This window comes from Stegodyphus dumicola, chromosome 2 (assembly GCF_044657685.1).
Source record: "Stegodyphus dumicola isolate Sdum_Otavi_A_Nest chromosome 2, ASM4465768v1".
Classification (NCBI taxonomy): domain Eukaryota; kingdom Metazoa; phylum Arthropoda; class Arachnida; order Araneae; family Eresidae; genus Stegodyphus; species Stegodyphus dumicola.
In genome coordinates, this window is record NC_140769.1 from 8,047,595 (window position 1) to 8,057,428 (window position 9,834).

Here is a 9,834-nt window from a genome sequence, read left to right on the forward strand (position 1 = left end):
AATGAAACGGATGAAGCAAACGCGGGGTAGAACATACGATTTTCCCACAGGCAAGTTGGAAAAAACTCCCATTGAAATGACCTTGCTCGACTGCAGCCAGTTCAACGTCTTACCCTTAAAACCTCCCTCAAGAGATTCTGCTATAACCCTGCCGGTTAAATTAGAATTTGGCCGGTTTCCCCAACTAAGATTGGCGACATTATTTGGCGAGATTTTAGAGTTCCTTTTTTTCCGTTCCTTATTTTCCGGGTGACATTCTTTCCGTTCCTTATTTTCCGGGGACATTCTTTCCGTTTCCCATTTTTCCGGGTGACATTTTTTCCGCACACCAATGCAAATAGGCTTCTGGAAACCTGGAGTCTCATCTCCCTGCTGCTGCACGACGGCCTACATCCCGTCAAATTGTGTAGCATCGAATGCATGAAGGTGGACAAAATTATTCAATCAAAATTATACAATCAAAATTATTCATAAAAGGAAAGGTTTCTAAACACAGTTATGAAACGCTCATAAGTTTAGCTTTCTTATTTGAAATATAATTTTATTTTTATTTGTCGGATTAAAGAAAGTGTTATCTACCTAAGGGGCTATCGTGGAGCGCCTTCAAAGGAAATTGGCTGATATACCCTTTATATATGCGAGAGAACAAGAAAAGTTCATTCAGTCAATCCGTTCATCGGAATTTGAATCCAGGTTAAATTATCAGAGTTAAAGAAATATTATCCGCTCGGCCACTAGTTATCATTTAGAACATAACAAACCAAAACTTCATTCAAGTAGGCAGTACTCGTGGAATGTACGTCATTTAGAAATAACATTAAAATTAATTTTCAATCACATGGAAAAGTTTATATTTATTACACTGCCTTAACATGCATGTTAAAAATCGGAATAAAGTGATAAAAACATTTATGAAAAGAATGAAACAATAACAATTTCAAATTCGAATTGAAACCAAATTAAAAACAATTTGATCAGAAATAACTGAAAACATTATGCATTTTTAAATACATTCAAACTTTTAAAATAATTTCCGAAGAATTTTAGCAGCCGAATTTCCGAAAATAAAATTTCTTTGATATTTGACCTCCAAGCCGTATTTGCACAGGAAAAAAACCTGAAAACGCAAACGCGTGTGAATCGAAGTAACAAATTATTCTTTTTATTTTCTCCTATCAACAAAATATTTCCTAGAAAGTACCCAATTTGCCAACTAGACATGTCAATTCAAAATACGGACAATTTTCCCCAATCCATTAGCGGAATCCCACAAAAGAACGCACTACGCACTCTACGGCAAACTGTCCCGAGCCCCCCAGTTTGCTATATACTTACTTCGAGACACATATGTCCCAGCCCCTTGTAAAAGGATATTTCAGGCTTATGACGAGGTAAATCGAAGGACATGCCATAAGAGATTCTTCAAATGTTTTCCTCTCTGAAATTGTATTTTCAAATGCAGCTGCCGAGTTCCGAACTTGGTTGGGTGACCACTCACGTGACAGGAACCGGCGAATCAGAATCGTCGTTATGCTTTTCACCAAGTGTCATATTTACACTTTAGGAAACACGGCTCGAACAGCTTATTTATTTAAAACTATCCGCACCATCAAATTCCGATTAAAGCTATTCGCACCATCAAGTTGCACGTTAAAGTATTATTAGTTATCATTTTTCATTAGGATGAGAAGCGAAAACATTTAATAATTTAATAACATTTGGAATATTAAGTTTAAATGATATTTGAAAATTCAATTTTCCTCGAGGGTTTGACCTGAAATTTTTAGATTGCGAGTTAAATATTTAAGTAGTTACTAGGCAATACTGGGCATTTTCCATAGGTGGTCTTCTTAGAAAGATGATCGCAGTGATTTAACGTATATCCGCCTTTGTATTTAATCCACAATAGCGCGGGGACATCACTGTGACATTGCAAACATGTCCCACTGTTACGATCTCAAAGTAGAATCTCAGCGTTAAAATAGAATATCTGATTTGGACGCCACACACGACTTCCTTGTGTGCATTTTTTGCTTCAACCCATTAACGAGTCCGCCCCTTGGAACCATGGAGGTAGGAAAGGAGGTCTTACTTCCTACCTCCATGCTTGGAGTGAGTGAGTGAGTGAGTGCACCGCTATGATGGCTTCCGACCACGGACATGAACCAAACGGAATTATATACCATCACGGCGGGAAAGACTCCAGAGTAACAAGGTTGAATATTATAAACTAATAATAGTTTTTACATATTGTTAACTGCAAGGCACTAAGCGTTATTCTGGTTATCTGCTTTAAGTTCTGAACTTTTGAAACATTATAATATTATCCACGGTTGTTTCTGCTTAGGCAGTGTTCTGAGATTTTCTCTATTTTATCAAGGGCTATTCTGTTTTTGAGTGTGTTAGTCGTCCACATTGCCCAGGCACAGTCCGCTGGTATCTTCAAGTGCCAGGTTCTTGTATGTACACAATGGAAGTAATAATGGTCCGTGTCGCCTTCCTCTCCGCATTCGCAGAAAGGAGTATCCCTAAGTCTGAATCTGTTCAGGTATACTGGGAATGGTCCATGACCTGTCAAGAACTGTGTTAGGCTAGCACAGTGGGTCTTTATTTCCATGTTAACTTTTGGCAGTAAGCGAAATGTCCTTCGTCCTACCTCTGCCTCTGTCCATCTACTTTGCCAATTTTGTAGAAGACTTGTCAATGTTGTTCGCTTAATATGAGACCAAGGAAGTTTAGTTGGTCTTTCTAATATATCCATACAGTTGGCTGCCTGCTTGGCCAGTAGGTCAGCGGCTTCATTGCCTTGAATCCCTGTGTGAGCGGGAACCCATTTTAAAGTGGGTCTTTGCGAAATAGGCATTGTCAGAAGCTGTTTCTGAATTCTGTATACCAATGGACTCCGGCTGTTTTCACTTGCGATAGCCGTCAGACTTGATGCCGAATCACTGAGTATGGAGAATTTCTCCTGTTGACATGTGTTCGCATATCTAATTGCAGCACTGATAGCTAGAAGCTCTGCTTGGTATACCGAGTTATTCAAGCCTAATTTCCTTTTCCACTCGAATGTTACAACTCCATTTTCTAGTCTACAGAAGGCGCTGCCCGTGCCGTTCTCAGTTTTGGAGCCATCTGTGAAAAGGTTATTACTGTACCTCTGAATTGGTTGGTCGTTTATACTGATACCGTCAGAGAGATTAAAAGCTGCTGGATGAAAGTTATTGCAGTTGTTTTGCTCCTCGTAGTCCGAGTGGTGATAACTATGACCCCAGAGTGTTGAAGTTTGACCCAGCCTGGTAACCCTTACGATAGCTGCCTCCCTTTCTACTATCAAATCTAAGGGAGGAATTCTTGCTAGTTGTTGTAGGGCTAGTGTTGACGTGGTACGGTAGGCCCTGCATACTTGAAGTAGCTGCTGTCTCTGAATAGAGAGCAGGGATCTTTTCATATGAGAGGTAAGTTCACCAACCCAGATTGCTGCTCCATAAGTTATTACTCTTTCTGTAATGGTTCTATGCCAAATTTTTAGTAGCTTAGATGAGATACCCCATTTATGTGAAGTCATGCGTCTCATGTTGTTGCTTAGGATGCTAATTCGAGTCTTAAGATTCCTGACATGTGGCAACCAAGAAAGTCTGTTGTCGAGTAATAGCCCAAGATATTTCAATTGGGGGAAACATTTTACCGGTATCCCATGGAGTTTAATGCTTGGGTTGCGTCTTAGCTGCCTGCTGCGTCCTATGAGCAAAGCTTTAGTTTTCTCTGCCGAAATCTGAAGCTTATGTGCTCTGGCCCATTGGGAGAACAGATCAAGACAGTATTGAGATCTCATTTCGAGGTTACTCCTTCCTGCCACAACTAGCATAAAATCGTCCGCATAGGCTATGATTCGAGCGTATTCTACGCTCTCAAACTGACGAAATGCCGAGTTTGCCACTATATTCCACAGTGTTGGTCCAAGGCATGACCCCTGTGGGCATCCTCTAAAGACATTTTTGACATAAATGCCGCTGTCTGATGTTACTTGTACACTTCGATCTTGAAGGTACGAGCGAAGGATGGTAATAATGGCTGTTGGGCACGCCATGTTGTGCAGCAAATTTATTACGTCTGGCCACCAAAGGGAGTCAAAGGCTCCCTTGATGTCAATGGCTATTGCCAGTGAGTGCAAATTGTTATCCTTGTTCTGTTTGATAGTGGCCATTAAGTCTTTTATGGCATGTTCAGTTGAGTTGCCCATTCGGAATCCATATTGGTTGGGATGCAGGGCGTTGTTCCTTTGCAGGAAGAAGTCCAATCTGTAAAGAATTACTCTTTCCAATACCTTACCGAGCGCTGGCAGTAGACAGACTGGCCTGTAAGATGTAGGTTCTGCCGGAGTTTTGCCTGATTTTAGGAATAACGCCACTTCTGCCAACTTCATATTTTTAGGAAAGTACTGATGTTTCCAGCAAGCTGAAATGACCGCAAGGAATAGTTTTGGGAATTCCCGGTGTATCTCTCTAATGATGATATTATCAATTCCATCCGGACCTGGAGCTTTTTTGGGTGCCAGAGTACGTATGATGTTATCCACTTCCATTTGCGTAGGAGGGAGTTCGTCTCTTCTGGTAACTTGGCGATATTTCATACTGTAGGTTTTTCTCGCTTCCTCTTGCTCCTCTAAGAAATCCTCTTCATCATCATCAGGAAAAACTGCATTTATGATCTCACTGATTACTTCGATGTTGGATGAGGCAGTGCTATTCACCATAGGCGAAAGGGTCGTAGGACAAAACACCTTGTTACATGTTATCTTTTGAGTAGGTCCAAAGGCTTTAGTGACATTACTACAGTAAGTTCTCCATGAGATTAACTTGGCCTCTTAATTTTTCTTTTATATAAAGCTCTGGCTTTATTGTATTGTTACGAATTTGTTATTTAAAAAGCAAATGTTAGTTCAATTATAAATTAAATGGTTTTATTTCTCGCGCAGTGCAGCACGTGACGAATATTAAAAGAAAGCTAAGCCGGAAAAATTAAAAATACAAGAGCGCGTGCATTAAATAAATAAATAACTCTTTTTCATTTCGAGAAAGTACTGGAAAATTCTAGCGCGTGATTTTAAAATGTTATAAAAGGAGGAAAACATCTCATTTCGTAGTAGTTGCTTAGTTTGTTGTTGTTTAGAAAACTGTTCTTGTTGATTGTAGCGAATTCGCAGATTAGCGTTCTTTAGCTGTTTTGAATTACGTTCTATTGGACATTTGAGTAGTTAAAAGAAAACTACTGTGAGATATTGTAATACTGCGTGATAATTTGAGAAAATTTAAGCATTTTTGTTGTGATAATAATAAATTTTTGTTCATTTTTCATCGGACTTGTGCATTCATTTAGTAACGAATCCGTACGCACGCAACAATTTTTGGTGTCAGGAGTGGGGTTTGAATGCCAATAACAAGAGCGATGGAAGAGCAGTTAAGGCAATTGATAACAGCCTTTGCCTCGTTTAAAGAAGAAATGAAAGAAGAGATGAAATCTAGCCAAGGAAAGATGGAAGGGGCCGTCAACTCTGTTAAGGACGAAATGAAAGCCGTTCAAGCTGGTCAAGAAAAGATTGAAGCAGGTCAAGAAGAAATGAAAAGAGAGATTACCTGCATAATAGAAAATAAATTTGAAGCTATGGAAGGCAGAATTGACACAGTTGAAAATAAAGTTGGACTAATTGAAGAAAGAGTTTCTTCGGTGAAAGAAGAAATAGAAGAAAGAGTTTCTTCTGTAAAAGAACATATAGAAGGGAGAGTTTCTGCTGTGGAGGAACGAATTGAAGGAAGAGTTTGTGCCGTCCAACACAAAATCGAACAACAAATTGATGAAAGAGTTTCTGAAGTTGCCAAAGAAATGGATACTTTGAAGAAATTCGTAGCGTCGGCAGGGAGCAGGAGTGATGATTTTAAATTCTTAGCAATGCCTGCTCGTCCACCTCTGAAGCTATCCACATATGATGGGAAGACCTCCTGGCAGGTGTATAAGACACAATTCTCTATCGTGGCGGATGCGAATGGATGGGATTCCCAAGCTAAGGCCTGTCATCTCGCCGCTTCTCTAAGAGCCGACGCAGCGGATATCCTTCAGACTCTTCCCGAAAACAAAAGGTTAGATTTCGAAGCTCTGTCCGGCGCCTTGGAGTTGCGCTTTGAGGAGAAGTGTTTAAAAGACTACAGCAGGCTCCAATTAAAATCTCGTCAACAGAAGCCTACCGAAACACTTCAGGAGCTCGCCGCGGATGTTGAAAGGCTGTCCCATCTCGCCTTTTCGAAATGCCCGACAGAAACAAGGGAAATCCTGTCCTTGCAATACTATATCGACGGCATCCGAGATACTGAAATACAGAAAGCTCTACGAATGGCGGATATAAAAGATTTAAAAAGTGCTCTAGTGTACGCCATGAAATTTGAGGCAGCCCAGCAAGCCACTCGTCGAGACCGCCACCCAGTCAGAGCTGCTCAAGTCCAGGAGCCAGGGGATCAAGTCACCGCTCGAATTGACGATTTAACTAGACAACTGAACGCCTTGAGACGGAATATTGGTGAGAAGAAACCGACCGTTAAGTGCTGGAACTGCGGTGGTGAAGGACACATACGAAGAAACTGCAAAACACCCCAGGGTACTGATTTTAAGACCGCTTCTAACAAGCAGCAGGGAAACTAATTAGTGGCCATCCGCGGGGCGGAGGTTGCCAGATAATGAAAAGCCCCCGTTTAAAGCGCTTCAGATTTCTGCAATGAGAGGCGGCAGTAATGGACTTTTCATAATAGGACATATTAATGGAGTTCCGTGCAATATGACTATAGATACAGGAGCCAACGTCACTATCATCCAAAAAGATTTGGCTCAACAACTAGGAAACAAACTTATCTGGACGCCGCCCTGCGTTACCCTCCAGACTGTGTCCGGTGAGAAGATCGACATCGACGGAAAAGTAAATGTTAACATCACGTTTGGAAGTGCCGCTTACCATCACACGGCATATGTAGCAGAGATCACTGATTCTTGCATACTCGGATTGGACTTTCTAAGGAAATACAATTTTTCCTTGGATTTTAAAAATAACGAATTGCATTCTACATCTGAGGACATAGCGTTATTTCTCGTTAATGATGAAGAAGTTAAATCTGTCCATAAAATCATAGCACAAGACTATATCACAATACCGGCAAGAACAGAAATTTTACTTCCTGGATCCATAGCCGAAAATAGAAATTTCCGCAACGGCATCATAGAATATCCCAATAACTGTAATATCCCAAAAGGAGTACTAGTAGCCTCAACACTCGTCGACCTATCCAGAACGGTTATCCCGGTGAGAGTCGCCAATGTAACTGAAAAGTCGAGAGTTATTAAGAAAGGTGAAGTGGTTGCAACATGTACTCCAGTAACCAGCGTTGAAAGAAAGAGTAACATCCCAGAATCCGTGTCCTCAGAGAGCATTACATCGGAGTTATTGCAGAATGCACAATTAAACGATAAAGAGAAAAATGCTGCCGATCGCGTCATTAAAGATCTTCAAGTTGTTTTCTCCCGCTCGTCTTCTAACGTGGGTCGAACTAGTTTGACACAACATAGAATAGATACTGGCGATCATCCCCCGATCAAGCAACATCCAAGACGTCTACCGTTTGCTAAACAGGAAGAGGTGCGAACACTGTTAAAAGATATGGAAGAAGGCGATGTCATCGAGCCTTCAGCGAGTCCATGGGCATCTCCCATCGTTCTCGTCAGAAAGAAAGACGGCTCAACAAGATTTTGCGTTGACTATCGCCGGTTGAATGAGGTTACGAAGAAAGACAGTTACCCTCTTCCTAGAATTGATGACATTCTAGACACTCTTTCTGGAAGCAAGTGGTTCTCAACACTTGATTTAAAGAGTGGGTATTGGCAGGTAGAAATCCATCCTGATGACCGAGAAAAGACGGCATTTACTACGGGACAAGGACTTTGGAAGTTCAAAGTGATGCCGTTTGGACTGTGTAATGCGCCGGCAACATTCGAACGTCTTATGGAGACTGTTTTGAAAGGCCTTTCCTACGAAGCCTGTCTGATATACCTGGACGATATCATCATCGTCGGAAAGAGTTTTGAAGAGCATCGAGAAAATCTTAGAAAGGTGCTTCAGAAACTGAAAGAGACCAATCTGAAGCTGACTCCCGCTAAACGCAAATTGTTTCGAAAGGAAGTGACTTACCTGGGACATGTCATCTCTGCAGAAGGTGTACGCACGGATCCTGAAAAGGTATCAGCGGTTAAATCCTGGACGCGTCCCGAAAATGTCCATCAGCTGAGAAGCTTCCTAGCGCTTTGCACCTACTATAGGAGATTCGTGAAGAACTTTTCTTCCATCGCAAGACCACTTCACAAGCTGACAGAGAGCAAGCAAAGATTCTTGTGGACAAAGGAATGCGAGGATGCATTTAACAACTTAAAGGAAGCTTTAACATCTGCTCCAATCCTGACGTATCCTCAGCTCGACAGACCATTTATTCTCGACACCGACGCGAGCAATGAGTGTAGGTGCTGTTTTGTCCCAAGAAATAGACGGGCAAGAACGTGTAGTAGCTTACTGGAGCAAGTGCCTGTCTAAACCGGAGAGGAATTACTGTGTCACAAGGAAAGAGTTGCTCGCCATAGTCAAAGCTGTAGAACATTTCCATCATTATCTATACGGGATAAAATTCCTCCTCCGCACGGACCATGCCTCATTGGCCTGGCTTTTAAATTTCAAAAATCCTGAGGGTCAAATAGCCAGGTGGATACAGAGACTCCAAGAATATGACATCACTATCCGTCATCGTAAGGGATCATCACACGGAAACGCCGACGCCCTGTCTAGAAGACCTTGCCAAGGAAGCTGCGGATATTGTTCCAGGGTGGAAGCGAAATACGAGTTGCTGACTCCGGTCGCAAGACAAATTACAACATCAACATCGACTGATCGAGACCCGTGGAGTGATGATGAAGTCAGGAAAGACCAGCTGGAAGACCGCGACATTAAACCCATACTTGATTTAATAGAGTCATCAAACAGAAAACCTACATGGCAGGACATTTCTATCTGTAGTCCTACAACAAAACAATACTGGGCACTCTGGGATTCACTTCACATTCGAAACGGCGTCTTATACCGGAAATTCGAGTCGGATGATGGGAAGACGTTCCGATGGCAACTGATACTTCCAAGATCCCGGATTCCTGATGTCCTCAAAGAACTACATAACAGCCCTACAGGAGGTCACTTTGGAATTATGAAGACCTTACAGAGAGTTCGTGAGCGCTTTTACTGGAATAATGCAAAGAATGACGTGCAAAAGTGGGGCCGATCTTGCGATGCCTGTGCAGGTCGGAAAGGACCGAGGAAACGCAGCCGAGGCAGACTGCAACGTTACACCGTAGGTGCGCCTTTTGAACGTATCGCCTTTGACATCCTGGGACCTCTGCCACGAACTGCTGATGGCAACAAATACATACTCGTTGTCATTGATTACTTCACCAAGTGGCCTGAAGCTTATCCTATTCCTGATCAAGAGGCAGTCACAGTAGCTGAGGTAATGATACAGCACTGGATTTCCAGGTTCGGAGTGCCTCTTCAGTTACATTCCGATCAGGGAAGGAATTTTGCCTCGGCAGTAGTCAAAGAACTATGCAAACTACTTGGCATTGACAAAACTCAAACGACGCCATTGCATCCCCAGTCGGACGGCATGGTAGAGAGGTTCAATCGAACCATCCTGAATAACCTCTCATTAGTGGTTTCCAGAAACCAACAGGACTGGGACAAGAAATTACCACTCTTTTTAC